The sequence below is a fragment of the Etheostoma spectabile genome, chromosome 12 (assembly GCF_008692095.1).
Source record: "Etheostoma spectabile isolate EspeVRDwgs_2016 chromosome 12, UIUC_Espe_1.0, whole genome shotgun sequence".
Lineage (NCBI taxonomy): Eukaryota > Metazoa > Chordata > Actinopteri > Perciformes > Percidae > Etheostoma > Etheostoma spectabile.
In genome coordinates, this window is record NC_045744.1 from 25,600,404 (window position 1) to 25,623,924 (window position 23,521).

Here is a 23,521-nt window from a genome sequence, read left to right on the forward strand (position 1 = left end):
ACATCAAGTCTCCCAAAAGCATGTGGGAAAATGTGTTATGGTCTGAAGAATCCAAGGTTGAACTTTTTGGCCATAATTCTAAAAGATATGTTTGGCGCAAAAACAATACTGTACATCACCTAAAGAACACCATCCCCACAGTGAAGCATGGTGGAGGCAGCATCATGCTTTGGGGCTGTTTTTCTTCAGCTGGAACCGGGCCCTAAGTCAGGGTGGAGGGAATTACCAAATACCAGCCAATTTGGCACAAAACCTTCTGGCCTTAGTCAGAGGAAGTTCACCTTTCAGCATGACGACGACCCAAAGCACACATCCAAATCCACAAAAGCATGGCTTCACCAAAAGAAGAAACATTTTGGAATGGCCCAGCCAGAGCCCAGACACAAAGGAACATCTGTGGGGTGATCTTAAGAGGGCTGTGCTCAGGAGATGTCCTCGCAATATGACACATTTGGAGCACTTTTGCAAAGAAGTGAAGAAGTATGTGCTATGCTAATAGACTCCTACACAAAGAAGAGTGCTTTAATAAAATCGAAAGGTGCTTCAGTATTAGTTTAAGGGTGTGCAACCAGGTTACTGTACGTTTTTATTTTTCCCCCTCAAAGATTTCAGTTTTTCAATTGAATTGTTCACGTTAAATTAAACGTGGAAAAGGTTCTGACATGATTTATCTTTGTCTCATTTTTTTACATTACAAAAACCTGGCATTTTAACAGGGGTGTGTTGACTTTTTATATCCACTGTAGGTGCGCACACACACACGCGCACGCACACACACACACACACACACACACACACACACACACATACACACACACACACAAAACACGCTTCTGTACAGCAAAACCTGAGTTATTGTGGGCGTGTGACTGCAAAATCTACACTGAAGCTACATCTAAACACACACACACACACACACACACACACACACACACACACACACGAGTTTTAGCTCCCGTAGTGTGCCAGTGTAACCAGAAACCAGACTGTCCGACGTTACTTCGCAGCTCAAAATCGTGGATGTATAAGCTGAAAATACAGAAAATACTTTGGAGAACGGTGAAAAGTAAGAGCAGGGATTTATTTGCTTGGACCAATGACGAGGTGAAACTCTTACTGAAAAGATATGTAAGCTTATCTAACCGATAAGACTGACTGGCGTGTATCATTTTTTTCCAAAGGTCTATTTATGTCTTTCTAGACTACAAAACAACCTCGGACTTTTCAAACCCAAAAGGCGGGAAGCGGTGTTTCCGAATGTCTCCATTTTATTGGGCTCTGAAACACTAGAGTAGCGTGAACTATAGCAAAGTAGTAGAGTAGATGTAGCCTAGGCCACAAGGATCATAACTCATTCATTCAGACACCTGAGAACTATTGACCCGATTGCTCATGGGCTCAGCGATTGTACATTGAACTTTTAAAAATGATGTTAAGGACTGAAATCCTGCAGAATTCCTGTTCACAGTGCACGTTATGTAGCGATCAGTCCACATGGACACGTCTTTAGTCACGTCTGCACAAAAGTGAAAGGTCAACTACGTGGATTCCAGGGTCGCTGGTCATCAATAAACAAGACAGATACTGAGTTGTCGTGATTACACTCAGTAAATGTACAAATATATATAGACACACACCCAGACTCCTGTACTTACACAAGTTTAGTTTCCTCGCTGCCTTTCCCTTCATCTTTGTGGTGTTGTGCTTTCAGACACTGTGTTGCCGTAGGTCTTTTACAGCGGCGTTTAAAGTTCCCATCAACCCCCCCGAGTTCCCTATCCTTTTACTGCATGTCATGCTGTGCAGATATAAGCCTTGTCACACGGGGTGACATGCACTGTTGTGTTGTCATACCGGATGAAGACAGCGCCGCTGACAGCGCTGAGCCAACATTTCAGCTTGTTTATGTGTTGGCGTACCAGATGTGTAATAATCGATGTTATGATGAAACCTCGTTTGTACCTCGAATTCAAAGCCAGATCACTTAGAGCATCTTTCGTCTGCCAAAGGCTGCCAACGATTGTTCATGGCCACGCAACATTTTGATTGTCAAGTGACGATCCCAAATGAAAACGTAATTTGGACCCTCAACAAACAAATGTGAAAGCCATTTAAGGTTGATTTAAAGAGCCCCTATTATGCTTTTTTGGATTTCCCCCATCTTTAAGTGTGATAAATAGTTGTATGTAATAGATGTATAATTTAAAGTACAAAATGCAGAGCTTTCTGTCCCACAGACAGCCCTTTTTTTCAACTGCCTGAAATCTTTGCCCACATTCCTGTCTGAAATTCCTCAAATAATACATGCTGTCCATTGGTCCTGCCAGAGCAAGCACAGCCCGTCCAGTGGCTTATTTGAAATTGGTTGACCAATCACAACAGAGTGGGCCACCTGACCAGTCAGAGCCGACTGGGCTTTTTGGGAAGGCGATGGGCAGCAATGGCAGTGTGAGCATAACATAATGTGTTTTTTGAACATCAAAGCATGTTAACCTATTCTAGTAGACCCCTAGAGTACAAATATGATGCTGAAAAGGAGTAAAATAGGGGCTCTTCAAAAACCTTTTTTACAGCAGAGAAAAAAGTTTAAAGGACAAGATTTTTTGAGCAAGCGACTAATCATACTTTTACGAATGACCCTGCGGCCAAAGTTAAATTTTTACATTTACTGTTTCTCACCAACAAAAACGTATCCTTGAGGCCTAACATTTGCAAATGCTGTTACTTTGAACATATTTTAGGGCTGCTAGTGGTCAAAAACGCTGTAGGGTCCCTTTAAGATTCTGAAAATGTGTATCCTACATGAACAATTAAGTGTAAATGTAACATAGCGCTACATGTTCTTACATAGCGCTTTTCTAGTCGACTACTCTTGCGTAGTCAAAGCGTATTTACATAGTACAGAAACCATTCACCAACACACATTCATACACGGTGGCAGAGGCTGCCGTACAAGGTGCCACCTGCTCATCAGATAAACACACACACACATATTTACACTCCGATGGCGCAGCATTGGGGGTAACTCAGGGTTCGGTGTCTTGCCCAAGGACACTTCAACAGGGGACTGCAGGGCCAGGGATCGAACCCCCAACCAAAATTTACTATTTAGTCGGATATTAATTCATTTTGCACCAAACCCTTTACTTGTGTTGTACTGTAACTTTGTAATGAAAATTGATAAAGAGACACTACATGCTAAATCATGATTAGCTGAAAGCAAAGTGTCCACAGCATGTATTATACGTAGACATATTTTGCAAAAGCAAAAGGAGAGACAGAGGAAAGAAAATATGGTTGTCAAAAATGAAAGTTAGTCGATCTGTGCATGGCAAAAAAAAAAAGAAGTCACTCAGGGAAATGTTAAAAAACTCAATAGCTTCAGTCAGAAAATGACAAAACTAGCAAGACATGAACCTACATAAACACCAGTTGTCCAGTACACACACGCACACGCACACACACAGTATATATAGGCAAGAGTAACACAGACAGACCTTGTACGACAGCAGGTCTCTGTAGAGCAGGTCAAGTGACACGTAGGAGATGACAGACGGGTTAAAGAAGAGTGGAGGACTTTAGAGTGGAGCTGAGTGATATGGTGCAGCATTCTGGTCTCACAGCAGCACAGCCAGCAGTTTGTGGCAGCTCCATATACTCCAGACAGGCTGGGACGGAGCACCAAGCCGCTACAGTAATCTACTTTACTTTGGGATTAGCAGCCCTCTGCACTCACTGTCCGTCAGTGTGTCCCGCTGTCCCGCTGTCCTGACCTCTCCAACACTGTCCCTCGCCTGTCCTACTCTCACTTATTCTGCATTTGCATTCAAACCGCCGCTATGATATTAACCCCTGTGTTGTCTTCCCGTCGACCGTGAACACTGTCCTTCTGGGTACTAATTGAAAATAAACTTTTTTTGCCATTTTCTTTTTTTTTTATGCTTTTGACGCTTTTTTAAAGGTTTTATTTTTATTGATGGTAAATAAACCTAATTTAAAGGAGATATGACATTAAATCTCATTTTTGAGTTAACAAAAGCAGATTATAAATTATTTTGACTAAGAAAATCAGAGGATGTTGAGTGAATCACAGACAAAATGTCAGTCAAAATGTTATGAAAAAATGATCACATAAAAAATGATGTCAAATGTCAGGATACTGTTTTACAACCATTTAAATATGTATGTATGTATGTATGTGTGTAAGTATGTATGTATGTATGTATGTATGTATGTATGTGTGTATGTGTGTATGTTTTGTTTTTTTAAATGCTATACAATTGAATAAAACAAGAATTGTGAAGAAACCCATATCGCTGATTTAAAAAAAAAAAAAAAAAACTTTGAAAATGGGTCAAATTTGACCTGAGGCCAACACAAGGGTTAAGCTGGTGAGGAAGTTTCATTTTGATCCGCTAGCTTTTTAGCATAGAAGCAGACAGCATCAGTCGTGTTCTTTGTCAAATGATAAATGGTACTTTTCCTTCCAGGATCCAGGGACTTCCTGTGTTGAAAAGCTGTCAGACCTCTCTTGTTTGTGATTCCTTGTGCACCTGTAAAACTGTCAAGCAGTGTTGCTCTATGATAAATGGTGCTACACTTTGCAATTTTGCTTTAAGAGCCGTTTTCACACGTAAACACCTTAATCCCACTGAGAGTCCGATAGGGCTACCTGAAGCATTTTTGTGAGATGATCCACAAAACAAGCACGGTGATAAAAACTTAAAAGGGACACTCCACCAATTTCACACACAAAGATCAGTTTCCTATTCACCCTGTATTAATGCATAATGTTGGTTAATTTTTGTGTGACCGGATTAGGGATAGACCGATTATCGGGCTGTTTTTGGGCAGTTGAATTTTAAAAAATAGTTAAAGTTAATTAATTAAAATATGTGCTTCTTTGGCTCGGCTGCAGCTCTGTGTCTGTCCCTCTGCTTTCGGTTTCACTCACCACTGAGTCCGGCTGAAAAGAACTGTGTTAATTAAAAGGAAATGGAAAAACTGCACTTTAAAATGTAACTCATTCTTTTTTCAGTGGTGCCTTTTAAATTCAATTCAGTGTTCAATTTGTTCAATAAAACAATGTTGGTTCCATTGGTTTTAACTTCAACGAGCAATTTGTTGTATTTTAGCAGGATACTGAACGCAGCAGAACTGAGAAGACCCACATTTATTATCTGTTAATGTATCACATGCAATATCATTATCACAATATTCTGCAACGTTATCGCATATTTTCATCGTATTGTGCAGCCCTAATTTTAAATAATTAATAATGTGTATCTTACCCCCTTTAACCCACTTTCCAGCAAACAGACAATTTGGCAGTTGTTCACAGAGAGAGATGGACAGTGGTGTAGAAGGAAGGTCGGGACAAGAGGAGGGATCAATGTACTCCATCAAGATCACTTGTCAGATGTCCACATGGCTTTGGAAATCCCCTCTTCCCACACCTTTCCGGATCGGGGGGGATCTCTGTCTGTCCATTTTCTAACTTTCTGAAACTGAAGTTATGACGTTCACACTAATTTTACCCTGTCATTGGTCAGCTGTGTGGAGGATTTGAACTTTGAACTCTCCGGTTCACTTTTTCCATTTACAAAATGTCCCCCATTTTTACCGCGCCTGGTGTAACCCAGCCCATACTCTGCTGTGGAGTGTTTAATGTGGTCAGTATTATTCAGTCCGCACTGCAAGCTTGGTAATGTAAATAAAAATGGAATCGTTCGCGTATGGAGTCTGGATAAGGGCCACTAATCGGATTACCGTGAGTGTGTAAAGCACCGCCTCTCTTCTCCCACAGGCAAAACCAAAAAGTCAACACTACTGGGTAGGAGGGTCAGTCAACGTCCAAACACGAAAAGCACCAAGTGATGCATTTCGGTTTTGTGCTGGCAAGTCAAATGAAGGCCGGCGGCCTCGCTGAGACGAGGGCGGTCACAAACAAAGGGGAGTGAGTAAAAGTCCCTGCAGCAGCAGAAAGAGTCGCATACATGCACCGAGCTTATCTGCTCTGGAGAGGGGAAAGGTCAGACTGATGAATATCTTCTTCTGGAAACAAAAGACCTCGGCTCATTATACATCAACCTCACGGAAAACACCCTCATGTGTCAGACGATCTAATGTTGCCATGACGACCACTGAACTACAGAAGTACTGGGGAGGCACACACAGAGGGGCGTGCAGGCGACCAGTTCAGTCGGACGTAGGCCTACACAGAGGATGTCTCCACTGTACGCGCGAGAATAAGAGTGGAGCTTATGGAGAGCCAAATATAGGAACAGAATAATGAGCTTCTTATCTTCTCCATCGTTTCCATATCTCTTCTCCTTTCCTCGTCACTCGTCATTTTTCCTCCCCTCCTTCCTTTCCACTTTAAATGGACCAAATATTTCCCTGGGGCCACCCTTCACTATAAAATACATATATAACACCAGGAATCTTCGATTATGTGACACAGGCAAGATTCTCGTCCACATAAAAAAAATAATCTCCACAGGTATAGATGGGATATTGGACTATTTCCACACTTCATCCACAGGATACTGCTGTCTGTCAGATCTGGCCAGTTCATGGAGCCAGCGAACAAGGAAATCCCACAGTTGACCAACACAGAACATACCGATTTGGAGCTTTAACTCACTATATTTGAAACTATCTTTGTACATTTGACTTGGCTACTGATCCTCAAACCACAAATAAAGACTAAAAAAGTCCTGTGTGATTCAGCCTTTTTGTGAGTTTAAGCAAAAAAAGAAGAAAAAAAAACAATTGAGGATTTTTTATGTCAGAAAGAGATCGCTCATATTTGAGCAGGCAAAACCAACAAACACTTGATATTTCTGCTTGAAAATGGGCTCAAACGATAATAATGGTTTAATATCTTAAGTGACAATTGACAAATTATTTGACTAATTGTTTCAGCTGTAATCTGCACTCCTGCTGTCTCCGTCTCTCTGTCTCTCGTTACGCTCTGAACACAGTAGAGACGTTCATAAGCAAAGATATCCATCGGCGTACAGGCAGAGTTTGTAGTTTTGTTCACTGTATTGGAAAGCTGTAGCAGGAAACATTTACCGCTGCGTTTGTGATGTCAAAAGTGACACACAACAGACTAATTAACTAAAAATAACAGACTACTGGCAATGGGGAAGCAGTATAGCGGCTGTTTTTAGCAGGTTTTCCCGTGTTAAAAAATAAATCAAAAAGTACACGCGCATTCAGGGTTAAATTGTCTGCATCTGTCATTTGAATAAACAAACACCTGTTGGTTTCTGACCACGGGGCCGTGGAAAGGAAGATGACAAACAGCTGGCGCACACGTCTGTCTCTGAATGCCAGTCTGTCTACACAACACGGTGCCTGCCGTCTATCCTGCATGTGCCCCCTCATCTGCAAACAGCCTCATTCAGTCTCCATTGAAACAACGCTCCTTGTCTTTTTTCCTTCTTCTCTCTTACACACACACATTCAAGCACACACACATACGCACACACACACACGCAATCCAGAGTCTGACCCAGATCCTCGCTTAATGAAAACAAAAATGATTAAATGAATAAATTAAAGGTGGGGGATGCTCACCCTGTCATGTTTTTTCCATCTACTGCAATATGTTTTTATCTATCTCTCACATTCATTCTTCTGCTCGTTCACACACATTTGCTTCACTGAGTCCTCATTATCTCTTGTTATCCCCCACAAGTGGAAGTGTATTTTTCTCCACTCCTCTCCTCTCCTCTCCTCTCACTTTCTCTTTCCCTCTGTCCCTTGCACACACGCGCAGTATCTGGTAGTAAAGCGCTGACTGAGATGACATAGTGCTTCTGTTCTAAGGGTTCTCTGAGAGCTCCAGTGCACTTATCATCGAATTGAGTTTGGCGTGTGCTTAAAAGCAGTCGAAAGCATAGCTGGGTGCAAATACCACACTGGAGGTCTTTCCTCTAAGATGAGATGATGCTGTAACTGGTGAAATCCAAAACAAAGAACAAGTCCCAGCTAATAATACAGGAGGAAGACAATTCTTTAGAACTGATTCTAGTACTTTTTTTTACCACAACAAAACAGCAGTCAAGGAAATTGTATGTTTGGTCCCTAAACCAAACAAAGAGATGGCATGGAGAGAGTTCTCTTCTTCAGCAAAAGAAAGGCGGGAGGATGACGGGGTACACATGCTGGTTAGATCAACTAAAACCAGTGGGCAATATCGTTAAAAGTTTCCATCTAAAAAGCAACCCAATACATTACAAAAGTCACAAAATACGTTTGTCCTTGCATGATAAGGTATTTCATATGCTACATTTCTTTTTTGTCTTTTTATAGATTATTTTTTGGGCATTTTTAGGCCTTTATTTGACAGGACAGCTGAAAACATGAAAGGCCATAGAGGGGGGGAATGACATGCAGCAAAGGGCCGCAGGTCGGAACCGAACCCAGGCCCACTGTGTCGAGGAGAAAACCTCTAAATATGGGTGCCCGCTCTACCAACTGAGTTATCCAATCCAGGCGCCCCATATGCTACTTTTTAAAGTTTTGTGTATTTGGCCATGATTACATATTCGAACTACAGGAACATGCTACACCTGACCATTACATACGTCAGTTGGACACAAATATGACTCCAAGTATTGTTGTTTCGTATCTGCTGGATGTACAAATAAGCAACGGTTTGCTAACAACTTATATATCATATCATCTTGACAGCTGATGATATATAAGTGATAATATATAAGCAGGGCCGCACGCAATCCCTGAGCGCAGAATTCCCCACAGAAAAACAGCCTACTAAATTACACTATTTTTATTTTATTTTTTTATATAAATTGCAGGTATCCCACTGGTAACAACACTGTCCGCATGAATCACGTGAAGTTGTGACTGGACTCCCACACACCACACACTGTGGCAGTCAAAGCCCACCGCAGGGCCTGTTTTCTCACTATTGAGAACAGGCCAATTTCCGTCCAACCGCACTGACAGCTAAATGGTTACGTGTGTGAGAGAGAGTAGTATTTGACATTTTCATTATAACTACTTCTCCTTCTCTCGCTTAAACAAATACCAGACAAAACTCAGCTTTAAAAATAGAAAGAAACGGTGGCAAAAGCATCCCAGCAAAATCTGAAATCTGGGGATTTACAGATCTGAGGACACACAAACACTTTGAAGGCGTCCCGACAGGCTGCATGCTACATTGGAATGTTTATTCATTTCAATTCTCAGCTAATATAAACATAAAGACGTGTAAATACATACACTACTTTCGCCTTCTGCTGGCAGCTCACCATATACACGCATATAAATATTCATAAACACACAGCTGCTGAATGACATTATAAGCCCGTCCAGTGCAGGGACTGTCTGGAGTTGGTGGATGAACAGTGATTGTTAATATGTGATTAAGTGATTACTAACTGCTAACCTATTCTCTCTCTCTCTCTCTCTCTCTCGCGCTTGCCCACTCACATACACACATAGAGGGCTCCACTCCTTGCAGACTGGTGACACACCTCATCCAACTGTGGTCTGTTATAATTGGTGCTGACACGGGTGTTTGTGTATGCCTTTGATTTTCTGCCTGTGTGTGTGTGTGTGTGTGTGTGTGTGTGTGTGTGTGTGCAGCGGCATGCCTTCACAGCATGTGTTGGTGGTCTGGTTTCCGCTCAGAGGGCTGTGAAAGCTCACACATGGCGGCGGCGAGAGGAGCCTGATCTCCTGTCGTGACCGCAGTGCTCAAGCGGCCGGATGACAGAACTTCCGGGTCTGTGGCAGATGTTTGTCGGAACCGAACCCGCTGCCGCTGCGTTGTGGACTGAGCCTCTGGTGTGCGCTCTAGCAGGTGAGCTACCCAGGCGCCCAGGAAATGAGCTTCTCTTTGATGTCTGGATGCTGCCATGAGCAAAAAGATGTTGCCACTTTATTTTCACTCACTCTGTCCTCAGCCAGTGTTGCAGTTGAGTCCCCAGTGTTCGAGTCCCAGTCAAGTCTAGAGTCCCCAGTGTTCGAGTCCCAGTCAAATCTAGAGTCCCCAGTGTTCGAGTCCCAGTCAAGTCTAGAGTCCCCAGTGTTCGAGTCCCAGTCAAGTCTAGAGTCCCCAGTGTTCGAGTCCCAGTCAAGTCTAGAGTCCCCAGTGTTCGAGTCCCAGTCAAGTCCAGAGTCCCCAGTGTTTGAGTCCCAGTCAAGTCTAGAGTCCCCAGTGTTCGAGTCCCAGTCAAGTCTAGAGTCCCCAGTGTTCGAGTCCCAGTCAAGTCTAGAGTCCCCAGTGTTCGAGTCCCAGTCAAGTCTAGAGTCCCCAGTGTTCGAGTCCCAGTCAAGTCTGGAGTCCCCAGTGTTTGAGTCCCAGTCAAGTTTAGAGTCCCTAGTGTTCGAGTCCCAGTCATGTCTAGAGTCCCCAGTGTTTGAGTCCCAGTCAAGTTTAGAGTCCCTAGTGTTCGAGTCCCAGTCATGTCTAGAGTCCCCAGTGTTCGAGTCCCAGTCATGTCTAGAGTCCCCAGTGTTCGAGTCCAAGTCAAGTCTAGAGTTCCCAATGTTTGAGTCTGCGTCACCATTACCTAACTCTGAGTCCGAGTTGAGTCTCGAGTCCAGAGAATAAGTGACTCCATCACTGCCACATAAAAGTAGTTGGGAACTTCATCTAAGTTCCGAGTCCTATTTCATGAATGCTTGAATTTGATTTCATAAATCCATAAGTCCAAATCCAAGTCCTCAGTGCGCAAGTCCAAGTTGAGTCACGAGTCCAGGACTGGAGTACTCCATCACCGGTCCCCAGAACATTATAACAATGACTACAATACCATAACTACATTAGGGCTTTCACATGGTATAAATCCCCTTTCTGGATATTGTTATCATTTTTCTCTATTATCATTCTGAATTTAAAGGGGTACTCCACTGAAATAATATTAAACTTCCATAAAGATGGGCAAGTCACAAAAGGCAGATGTTTTTTCAAAGCATAGTCATAACAGAAGCTGCAGATGTCCTGACTATCCTGACTAAGTCCCTGTTATGGGTCAAGCTCCCAAAACACTTAGTCCTTAATTTCCCATGATGCAACTCAATCTTTGCTTGTGTCATGTTCCTGTCACATAGGGTGGAAAATATTCCCACAGCTGGGCGATTTGGAAGAAATCAATTATCACAATATTTTTGACCAAATACCTCGATATCGATACCGCAACGATATTGTAGTATTGACTATTGGTGCTTTCACAAAATGTTTACACAACAACATTTTGGATTAATGTAATCATAAGTAATGTGGATATATTGACTAAGGGTTAAGGCAAATAATAGAACAGTTACAACAGTCTGGTAAGTTCAGAAAATGACATCACTTACTGTAATGCAGCCTTTATAACCAGGAAAAAAAAACACGTGTGCCATATTACCATATTACGATATCCAAAATCTAAAACAATATCTAGTCTCATATCACAATGTCAATATAATATCAATATATTGCCCAGCTCTGAGTGAGGGTTACAATTATTAGAGACTGCTGCTATATTGTATTAACAGTAAACATTTTTGTACTATTTTATTTTGTATTGTTGTCTTTTGGTTTATTTGTACTGCACTGACTGCAAATTTCCATCAGGGATAGTAAAATGACTGAGCTGAACTGAAAAAGGTGTATAACACTGTATCCATTAAATGTGTGTTTAATTACCTTTAACAACTGTTTTGGCTGATGTGAGTGAGGCATCCCTATTCTCTTGTTTTTCAGTATATCTGAGCTTTCAGGAAAGTCAAAATGTCTCGTCATTATCCACTTGGAAATTGGCGTGAACGTAGGGCTGGGCGATTTCTCGATTAGATAATTCAGCACTTCTAACCAACGTCATTTTCCCATTTACGGTTATTTTTTTATTTTTTTTAAATCCTATTATTACTTTCCCCACTGTGGTTAATACCCCTATCAGACAAGTGTAAAGACCCATTTCACGCAGTTCTCGCTTTGTCTTTGGTTGAGCTTTGGAAGAGGCTGCAGCTTTGCCAGTTGTGTTTACAAGTCACAAGAGTCAAACATTTATTTAAAGTAGGCTATGTGAGAAAGTAAAGGAAGAGGCTGAATAAATGAGTGAGTAAACATAACAAATACAGGTGTTTCAATAAAGTGCATTATATGCCACTGAATGGTTTGAGGCATGTGAAAATGATGTGCTGTGGCTTTTGCACATCAACTATGGGGGACTCTGAAGTGACGTGTATAAGTACACTTTATACTGGTTTGTCTTTTAATTTGCCACGTGGACTTTAAAGTAATTCAGTGATCCAGTATCTGAGGCGATGTAGCTTAGTTAAATGTGCTCTGATCTCACAGTAATAAATGCTAATGTGAAAAGTAGCCTAAGGGACCATTTCTAACTCTGGACCTCAGTTCGGCGCCAGTATTTGAGCATTATGAATTTTTAAAACACAGTACGTACACCTAACTGCCGCAATGAATCATTAATATTATCATGCCAGTCTCTATTCTGGGACTAAACATGTTGTGTTTATAGTCACCACCCTCGCTTCTCACCTTTACAGAGACGTCACCATCTGCACTGACACGCTCCACCGTACTCCCTCTTCTCTTATCCTCCTCATATGCTCCTTAGGTCTCTCATCTTTCTCCCACATTTCCTCACACCTTTCTTCTCACCAGTTACCTCCATCCTCCACCAGTCTCCCTGTCGGAAATGACTCATTGCAATACTACCCTCCACACACACACACACACACACACACACACACACACACACACACACACACACACACCCCTTAATCTCCCAGGTTTGTGTCCACATTATTAGCTCACTATTAAACAATAGGGAGTAGACAAAGCCAGCTGCAAGACACAACCATCAGTGTCATTATTATTTCCCTACTGTGTGTGTGTGTGTGTGTGTGTTTAATTATACCTCTGTTTAAGTCTATATATTAACTTTTCCCAAATTGCCAGCTTTTGATCATTTTCTGGTCTTTCTCCTTAATTGTGTGTGTGTGAGTGCATGCGTGTGTGTGAGTGGGCCTGAGCGTGTGGAGGCCCATCTCCATAATTAGGGCAGACCAGCCACACATGGGGCACCCCTGACACTTCCCCTCCAAGACCTAAATATTCATGAGACTCTAAACGCTTTCATGAGCTCTGTAATTATGGCCAGAAAATAGACGGCGAGAGACAAAGACAGAAAGGGGAGAGTGGGAGACAGCATAGGAAATGCTCCACACTTTTAAAACCAGCTTCCCCCATAGAATTAGCAGATAATGTCAACAGTGTCGTGCGGTTCTGCCATCCAAGCCAGAGGCGCTGGAGACTATTTCTAGAGTCATCATCGCTGCAACATAATTTGAATGAAAAGAAAACTTTGCCTTTGATTTGTGCACTAAAAGTTGCTTCATTTGACATTGACCGCTACCTTCAAGCGTGAATAAGCAAGAAAGCAAAGAAGCTGATACATAAACCCCTCTCCGTTTGGGAATGGAAATGTTGCTATACGATGTCACGCTAATAATCGTGGGATGGATATATGGAGCCATAGTGTCATCAAATCAAATAAAAATCAATAAATCTGTTATGGCAGTACTTTTTTTTGTGAGGATTTCAAGAAAGAAGACTCCTTCAGTTTATTCCCATGTTGGCTTGGAGTATCTGCCAAGTAGAACTAGCCTAAAAAAACAAAAATGTACTACGGTTGACATCAGGAGTCGACCTGAAAGTGACTGATCTCATTTGGCTCATGCCGGTTGTTGGTTCAGTGACCCGATACCGGATAAGCGGAAGAAGATGGATGGATGGATGGATGGATGGAGGTTGGTTCAGTAAAAGATTTTTCCCAGATGGTTTAGTGAGTGGTCCGCTAAAAAAAACTACAACACCTACTCATCATGCAGTCTGCTACAACTACTAACTCCTGTTGCGTTGATTCGACTTCTATATTCAAAACAAAACCGCATGATGAGTGCTGAAGGTCTCAGGATGTTTACAGCTAGCCCGAGTAGCCACAGAGAAAGACGAGCTCCTATAGCGGGGGTGAGGTCAGACAGTCTCTAATCAAAGGCGTTCATGGTGTTGCCTTCCATTGTTCACACGAAAAGTGATGCAAGTAGTAAAAATAAAAAAAGAGAAATGCAAGCATATTTCAAGTGTTTTTTTGTAGCAACATGATCGTATCATGCCTACTTGTTATTAGCAGTAGGCCCTGATGGTACCTAAATAGAATAGTGCCTGCTGTTTTTGTTGACAATTGTATTATCGTTTTAAGCATTAACGTTTCAAATTACTGTGCTATCATTATTTTAGTCATATCTCAGCTCTAAGGCTATGTTACAGTCAAAAATAAAGCATCTCAGCCCGGGGTTCAACTCATTTCCTTTAAGAAGGACAAATCTAATATTACAGCTAATATTAGTGTGGTAACCATTCCTAAGAGTGCTGCCTGGTCTATTTTTGGGTTTATAGTCAGAGACGCCAGCAAGGATTCCTGTTCCAGAAACACTCTGAGATGATACGTGAGAAGACTTCACAGCTAGAGAGTCTCTGGCAGAAAATTCTAATGTTTTTCCGTTTTGTAAAACAAAAGAAACTTGCAACGTCCAATCAGACACGTGATGTTCCCCCAGAACATATTAGTGAATACACCCTCACCATGCGCACTTCCTTCAAGTTTTTCACTCTGGCCAAAAGGATCACAAGTCTGCTTTAAATCCCAGGATGAGTCAATTGAATTTATCCAACTGGAAAAGCCATCAGATAGTCGCTATGAAACAAGAGGCAGACTGCTGTGTGAGGCAGCTGATTCAGAGCTGATTGTCCACATTGACTCATAATGACGCTACACTGACACACACACACACACACACACACACACACATTGGAGAAAAGACACACTTCAGCATTGAGGAGAAACACACACACACACATACACACAAACACGCGGACACTGAATGAGCACAAGATGACAAATGAGCGAGAGCACAGCACCTCAGACACGACTGTCATTTATATGTAAATGAGGACCACCTCTACTTCCACTGTGCAGCCCTCCTTCCTCTGCAGAAACCTAAAGGTAAAGCAAACTTCCAATCAGATCAGACAAGATGTCGAGATGAGATGATTGGGACCGACAGGAAGCCAAGCGATGCGTGATGAGACGGGACACGACAAGGTGTCTCACTTTGCCAGACCTTCCTCCACAGCGATGCGGAGGAGGGTCTGGCTGGTCCACACAGGATTCCGGGATGCAAGAAAAACGTGCTCTGGTTTATCGGCATTTCTTTAAACCAATCACAATCATCTTGGGCGGCGCTAAGCTCCGAACAGAGCCACGGTGCCGCTGCAAAATAGCCACAGGAAGGAACGGGAAGTCCAACTCAGACTGGACAGATAGTCTAGCTAGCGGTCTGGATTTACCCTGCAGAGATCTGAGGACCAGGTAACCATAGTCCTCAGAAATCCACCGGAGGTTAGAACGCCAACATAAAGGAAGCACAAGGTAACGGACATCCGGCCGAAAAGAGGGACACCTGGTGGAATTTCCGGGCGGGAACGCAGCAAATGAAACGTCAGGGATACTAACGGCTCGCTGACGCTGATGAGATTTGCTCCTTGGGTATTGAAATTTGGTTTTGAAGGACATTTATAGTTATAGTAGTTTATCCCAACTGTGGATAAATAAAGTCTATCTTATCTTATACTAAGCAGCTAAACTTGGTAGGTGCCTAAAACGTTTTAAATTTGGTACCAAGCCCTAGAAATGAGCGATGATGATGATGATGATGGTGATGATGATGACGACGACAGGGTTTAAAAGCAGTGGACTGTTAATAAAAGGCGGATGAGACAAATATGATGGAAGGAAAAGTGGAAGGAGCGAGTTTGTGAGAGGGTGGGAGGACTGAGAGAGGAAAGAAAAGGTAAGGAGGACTGTGTGTGTGTGTGTGTGTGTGTGTGTGTGTGTGTGTGTGTGTGTGTGTGTGACAGGGTTTACAAAGAGAGGACATTTACTGTTAACTTAGGTCTGTTTGACACAACACTAATGATGTCCCCTGTTGTCTCCCCAAGGGCTCCAAACTCCACTGCTTCCTTGTCAGGCTCCGTTCCTTGTGAGGGGCACATTGATTAATGACTCACATTGCTGTAATCTTTCCTTGACAAACTGACGCATATCACGCAGGATGGCAACAACATGACAAGCCGCATCAACCCTCGCTCCGAGAAACTGATGAGCAAGCTAAAACACACCAGTAAAGTTGCACACAACTGATTTTTCAGGAATACATGACATCTCAGCCACTCACTGGACTGTCAGTCACCGGGAGGACATATGCCACTGTTACTGTGAAGTGCACAATAACTTGAGTTATCCTGTCATTGCAATGGCCTCTGTGAGTCACCAATGCATCAGTAGGCACAGCACAGCACACACACACACGCACGCACGCACGCACGCACGCACGCTCGCACGCACACACTGCATTTAGACACTTAAGTACCTGGCAGACAGGAGGAACAGAACACATGGTCTTCCTGTTTGTTTTTCCCTGTAGCCACTGATGTCATTGACTTGAGAGCGCAGCAGTGCTAAGAGTGCTGTTTTCCTTGAGTGACGTCTTTGTATTTCTGTGTGTGTGTGTGTGTGTGTGTGTGTGTGTAACCTCAGCAGTCGACTTAAAAGGCTGCTGAATATAAATCCATTCCCACTCCCATCTGCTTGCAGGGAAAATGCATTTGCATGGTTGTCTTAGGACAGAAATATATAAATGACTATACCAATAGGGAAGCAGACGGAAAGAAATATATATATATATATATATATATATATATATATATATATATATATATATATATATATATATATAGAGAGAGAGAGAGAGAGAGAGAGAGAGAGAGAGAGAGAGAGAGAGAGAGAGAGAGATGAAAAAATGAGTCACTCAACAGATAGTTAATTAGCCAATGCCAGCGAGGCTGTTCTCAGTCACAGTGCTGCTTTGAGCTAAATGCTAACAACCGCATTTTAACATGCTCACTGTGACAATGCTAACATCCCGATGTTTAGCAAGTCTGACGTTTTCCATGTACACCACCTTAGTATGGCGTGCTAATTAGCATTAAATGCAAAACACAGCTGGAGCACATATAATTTGGTACCAATTAGGGAGAAAGTAAAGACAGTTAATCTCCCCCATTTCCAGTTCATTTATTCTAATTATTACTCTTGACCATTTTTTTTCAGAATTCAAATCTATAAAAGAAAAGTGCACTAGCATATTTTGAATTGCTTCAGTACATTATTTTGTGTTGTAAATACATGTGCCTTTATTGCCACACTGTGCTCCTGGGGTCCCATCTTTACCAGGTGTATGACAGCGCAGTTGCTATGAGACTTGGATGACTTGTGGTCTTTTATTGCCTCTAAAATAAGATTAGCTGTCCCTCGAACAAAAACAAACTGTTTTCATTTTCTGAAGACGAGTAGGTTCGACGGTAAGTACAGTGCATGGACTGGTAGCCCATAGGGTTGTGCTGATGGACGATGTCACATCATTGTCCATCGTGATGGTTGACTGACGGCACGATGGAGAGCCACCATCGTGATGCCACGCACCCCCACCCTGTCAGACACGAGCTAATTCTAGTGGACGGGAAATTGACAATTGAGTGGGTCTTAAACTAGCAACAACACTTGCATTGGGCTTTGAGCTGTGCTGCCCATTAAGTGGAAACTACTTGCCCCCCTTACATGCAACCTATTTCTAGTGATCCAGTCTCTCTCTCTCTCTCTCTCTCTCTCTCTCTCAGTATAGCAGTTCGCTCTACCTGGCCTAGTAACGTATCAGCATGCAGCAAGGTCATGCTCTGCGCCTCTTCTTAACACTAACAAGGCACGGTATCCATGTCACATAGTCATTAGGGGCTGAGCCCCCCCCCCCAAATGTCTGATCCTAGAATCGCCCCTGCCAGCCAGGAGCAGTTTAAGTAGCAGTGACAGGGTGTGATAAGAAACCCTCATCTGGCGTATGAGCAGGATCCCATCTGCCAATCTCCTCACACTGACTCATAATGCTGCTTATTAGTCCATTTGGAGGGATAAAGGGGACAAAGGGGGTGTTTTATAAAAAAAAAGGGATAGAAAAAGGAGAAATAAAGAGAGAGAAAACAGATTAGGAGGGAGAGAGCTGAGCAGGAGGATGGGAGAAGAATGCAAAGAATGTACAAGACTAGAAAAGGATGCATTTTATGGAGGAAAATATAAGCATGCTCGCTTACGCTGAAAATTGCGTTTTTTTAAATACTTAAAGTGTAATTGGCTGTTAAAGCAACTGAAATCAGTTGAAGTGTGGACAAATGAAAGCAGATGGACTGAAATTTCCGATGAAGTTGAAGCGTCGACAGTAGTGTATTTACTGTACATGGTTAAAGTGAAAAAGAAGAACAGGCGTGGACGGGAGACAAAATGTTATGGAAAAAGACAGGCGGAGAAGGTGGATGCAACATAATGTGCGGGGAATACCAGGGGAAGTGCTGTGGAAGCAGGAGAAGAAGAGGTGGAAAGTATGGGTAGAAGATGAAAGGGAACAAAAAAAAAAGAGACCCAGGCTAATCTCAGTTCTCTTATTTTGATAGGTCCTCGCTGCTAGAACCGGAAGTTGTTCTGGTCCTCCTTCCTGACGGCCTTCCCAAAGATCTTATTCCTGCATCGAGGATGGAGAAGCGAGGCTGGAGGAGGGATCTCTGAGGAGCTATGATCGAGGATACAACAGCAGCCTTCCCTGCAGCTGACGAATTCACGTGACGCTTCTAGGAAAAGGACGTCTCATGCCTTTAAAAACCCATTTACTCGTTTCCTCACGTCTCTCCCGTGCTTCCCCTTTGGACGGACTATAGGCGGGAGGACGGGAAGCAAGTGGAGGAAACGTGGAGGCAACGTGGAGTCGTAGCCTACCTACAGCTCGAGTGGAGATGCGTGTGAGCAGACTGAGCTCCCACGATGAGCGGCTGGTCAGGTCCAGCAGACAGATAAATGACCCGCCCCCGCCCCCCCCGGCACAACTACAATGCTCCGTCCCCTCCTCCTCCATCTCTTCATCCCTCTATCTCTCTCTCCCCATCAACCACCCGCTCCCTTATCACGACAGGTCATCCATCAACAAGCAGACTCCACCCACCCTCGCTCGTTCTCTACATACTTTCTCCACACACACACACACACACACACACACACACACACACACTTTGTTGCCCATTACTTGTTATTATGAGCCATGAAACCAAATGAAGCGATGGTGTACCTGATACACGGGAGGAGGGAGGGAGTGCCCCGTTTCCACTGATCTCTCTCTTACACCTTTCTTCTTCTTACACTCTGATCCTTCTCCTCTGCTATTCTTTTACACTCCATCTTTCTGTACTCCTCTTTCCTGTCCTCCCCTCCCTGCTCTTACCATCTGCTCGTCTTTTTCCACGGCCCTGTCACAGCACCCATCTTAGCTGAGTATGGCTTTTTACTTCTTTTCTTTTTTTTTTGCCGTTATGAGTAGACGGCTTAAATGTCAAGGTGTAGACACAGAGAGAATCGATCACTCATAGAGTGCTGCGAGGAAAGGCATTGTTACTTTACAAAATAGTATAGAAACAGAGACACCTAAAAACAACTGCTGGTATGGAGTAACACTTCTGTGGCACTTCTATTATAATATTATGCATCTTTAGGCTTCTAAAAACAGCCAATGTTGGTCATTCGAAGTTAATCCTTTTGAATCTATGGTCCTTTTATTTTGACCAACCCCCTAAGATAACACAAGATAAATCCGAGAGGTTACGAGAGCTTTCTGTTTTGACTTTCTTTCCAATATTTGCTCTTTTATTGTGATACACTATATTATATTACACTATATTATAGACCTCTACAGACAAACCCACATGTGACAACAAGTCACAGGTAGCGATTGCTTCCCTTTAAAGTAGGGCTGGGTAATATATGGATATAATATCAATATCGTGATATGAGTCTAGATATCGCCTTAGATTTTGGATATGGTAATATGGCATAAGCGGTGTCTTTTCCTGGTTTTAAAGGCTGCATTACAGTAAAGTCATGTCATTTTCTGAACTTACCAGACTTGTAACTGTTCTATTATTTTAATTTTACCCAATTAGTCATTGTATCCGAATTACTGATCATCATTTATCAAAAATCTCATTGTGTGAATATGTTGTGAAAGCACCTATAGTCAACACTACAATATTGTGATATTTGATTTTCCCCATATCATCCAGACCTACTTTAAAGGGCCACAGGCCATAAATGTTGGATACCACTGGTAGACTTCTTGAATCTAAGGAATCTTCTGATTCCTAATGACAGCACATCGCTCATTGCTGGCTTATAAATGCATCCACACACACACACACACACACACACACACACACACACACACACACACACACACACACACACAATACAGAGAGTCAGTCAACCTTTCCATCCAATTACTGTGAGCTGTAAGATGACAGATGAGGTGCCATCAGTGTGGCCAGTGAAGTAACCATGTGAAACTGTAGACACATACATCCCACAAGCTCATGAATTCATGCAGAATGAGGGACTCTGTACAGGTAACCCGGGGGAACTTCAGCCCATCACTATAACACACCGAGGCGACAAACTAAAAGGAACCCTCGCTATACAATGAGAAGTGGATTTTTTCCACGTGAACTTTAAATGAATACAATCAATTAACAGTCCCAACATGGACTGAAGGTACTTTTTAAAGGGAAACAGCGTTCTGCTGACCAGCCTGTAACTGTGGTCAGCTCCTCCGGTGTAAACAGAGAAACACTCACCGAACACAAACTCAACTCGTCTCCAAACGACACTTTTCTCCGAGGACTACTCCGCGAGGTAAGAAGAACCGAGAGCTCTCCTCGTCTCCGCTGATGACAACAACGTTATTCCAGCGCTAATACTTGTGTTTCGGCGATGTAGCCACGGTTTCTTTGTTGCAGCAAACTGCGGCTCGATACCGATACATCCAGGCAGCCATGGACCCCTACACCGCGGAGCCAGCGCTGATTGGTCGCTTCCACCACAACAAAGAGTCCTGCTCTGACGCTATTGGCTCAGGCTCTGGTGGTGCATCCAGGGACTGCTCGTAAAACTCAGGGTACCGTTAAACTACTGCAGATGAACAAAAATTATACTACTACTGCGCTACTACTACTACTATTACTACTTCTACTACTACTACTACTACTAATACTACTACTACGGCTCCTACTACTACAGCTGCTGTTACTACCAATAGCTGCCAGTGTTTCAAAACTATTTTATTACGTTGAAAATGTTATGATATAGGCTATTGCGATCATCTGTTTTATGATTGTATTCATTCAATTTATACTTTATTGTTCTTATAATCAGATTTTAATCGTTGTTACATAAATTTTAGCACTGCTTTATTTTCTTAATTTAAAAAAAGGTATCATCTGCTTTTAGTGATTACACTCAAACTATCACAGCACAACTCAATTTATCACAATTTTTCACACTTCTGTCAGTGCTTGAACGTCAATTAAATCCTCTTCTTCTATTTTAACTGCCACGATCAATTTCTGCCAGTGAGCATGGCTGTATTTCAACTGACTCTTCAGCTTCAACAGTATTTCCAGTCATTTCAGCATCAATCACATATGTGCTGCTGCCATGTCGTCCAGCAGGTCCTGTTAGATCTCAAGGATTCCGACAGAAATTGAAAGTATCATCATTTCGATGCTTTATTAGCTTACTCTTATCTTGTATTTACCATAGACTGTATATTAATATTAACGGTCTATGGTATTTACCAATGGTTAAAACATCAACATCCCAGCAGATTGCGGTTTCCAACAAAACTATTTATCACTAAACAAAGCATCGGGCTCAATTCAGATTCCCACAAGATCAATGGACTAATCTGCTGTAATTAAAAAAAAACTGTAAGTAAAACATAGCGGGACTGACTGATTAGCATCGACCTATCGTAACAGGGGCAGTGTGTGCTGATTGTGCTAACCATCCCAAACAGCTGCACTACAAGAGCTTACAGCCAATTTTTAACCACATTCATCGATTAATTTAGCTGTAGAGTCGATGCTGTATTGGCCTCCAATGTTTGAGCCGGGAAATGATCTTGAAGTATGTCTTGTGTGTGTGTGTGTGTGTGTCAGATATTAGAAAACTATCAGTGTCTGACCATCTTAATTGCAATATAAGGAGTGACAGCAGAAACCAGTAAATTCAGTAAACTGAACTTGTGCGCTGGTCAATTCTCTCAGGAGCTATTTGGCGCCTCCTGGTGGTCATAGTAGGTAAACACACACACACAGTTTGTGGCCTTCGAGTCATACTCTTTAAACTGACATTTCTATACTTAGTTATATAAACATTTGTAATATAGTAACACTGCTGCACATGTATGTAATTTTCTAATTTCTAGTGATTTACAAACTAGAAACTGTTACCCATACAGCTCATAAGGCGCACTATTCTACTCTGCATTTCCCTTTATACTGCATGTATAGTGTATTTTTCTACTTTTACTATGCAAGAAAAAAATTACATATACATATATACTGTATACAGTATATATGCATTTTTCTACTTTATTTTACTATGCATGTGTAAAGTATATATGTATGTATTTTTTATGTGTACTGGGCATCTGTAACACAGAAATGTCTTTAGCGATGACTTAACATCAATCTTACAAAGAAGGGAACATTTTGAGCTTCATCTTTTAAAAAGAGATTATTTTATGATGAACACTTTCTAATATGCTCACTGAAAAGAGCCTATTACTACTACATACAGTTTATCAGTCATGTCCTGGGATTTTTAATTTCCACATCCAAAGAAGAGTGCCTTCTTTTGAACTCTAAACACCTTGACATCAATAAAACAAGAAGAAAGAAATAAACAATTCGATAAAGAAAAAAAGAGCAGATAGGATTTTAGTTGCAAGTGGATTTTTATTTACTTTGGGTTTAAAAAACAAACAACAAAAAAAATACATACAACGATTGATCTGGCAAAAAACAATGTTCCAGGTTTCCTGTTTGAGGCGGCTTCCTGTCCAAGCACACAGGAGAAAGACTGAATCGCATACAGACACTGAAATTAGAGGTAAAAAATAAAGTGAAAAGGTCTGCGCTATTTGTCCAGTTGTCTGTTCGTTTCACATTTTGGTATCTTCACCTCAAATATTACTGCAATGGATCCAAAGACGTAAAAGCTATTAGTGTTTTACAGGAAAACATTTAAAATGAGTCAGCGCATCTTTTTTTCAAGCACCGACAGCAGCTTTGGCGAGCCACCTGTCAATAGAGACCGAAAATCCATAACTGTACAAGTGAGGCCCCGGTTTGCCTCTGAAAGGAGCCCGCAACAAGGAGAGGGAGGGGGGACGAGGGCCTTCAAGAACAACATTGCACAGTCAGCATATCAGATTTTCTATGACTGGTGAAATAAATACAATACTCTAAATTTCTGGG

General features: G+C 42.2%; 1 protein-coding gene across 2 annotated transcripts in view; it reads right to left on the reverse strand.

Moving 5' to 3' along the window:
* LOC116699149 (SPRY domain-containing SOCS box protein 4) overlaps positions 1-21,060 on the reverse strand; it is an 89,202-nt gene extending 68,142 nt beyond the window's left edge. The window contains exon 1 of one of the 2 annotated variants that reach the window (XM_032531573.1): positions 20,837-21,060. The gene's annotated coding sequence lies outside the window, so the exon portion shown is untranslated. Of the gene's footprint in view, positions 1-3,497; positions 3,682-20,836 lie in introns of those variants that run through there. The other variant, XM_032531575.1, reaches the window with a different exon arrangement.
* Positions 21,061-23,521: the final 2,461 nt, after the last annotated feature.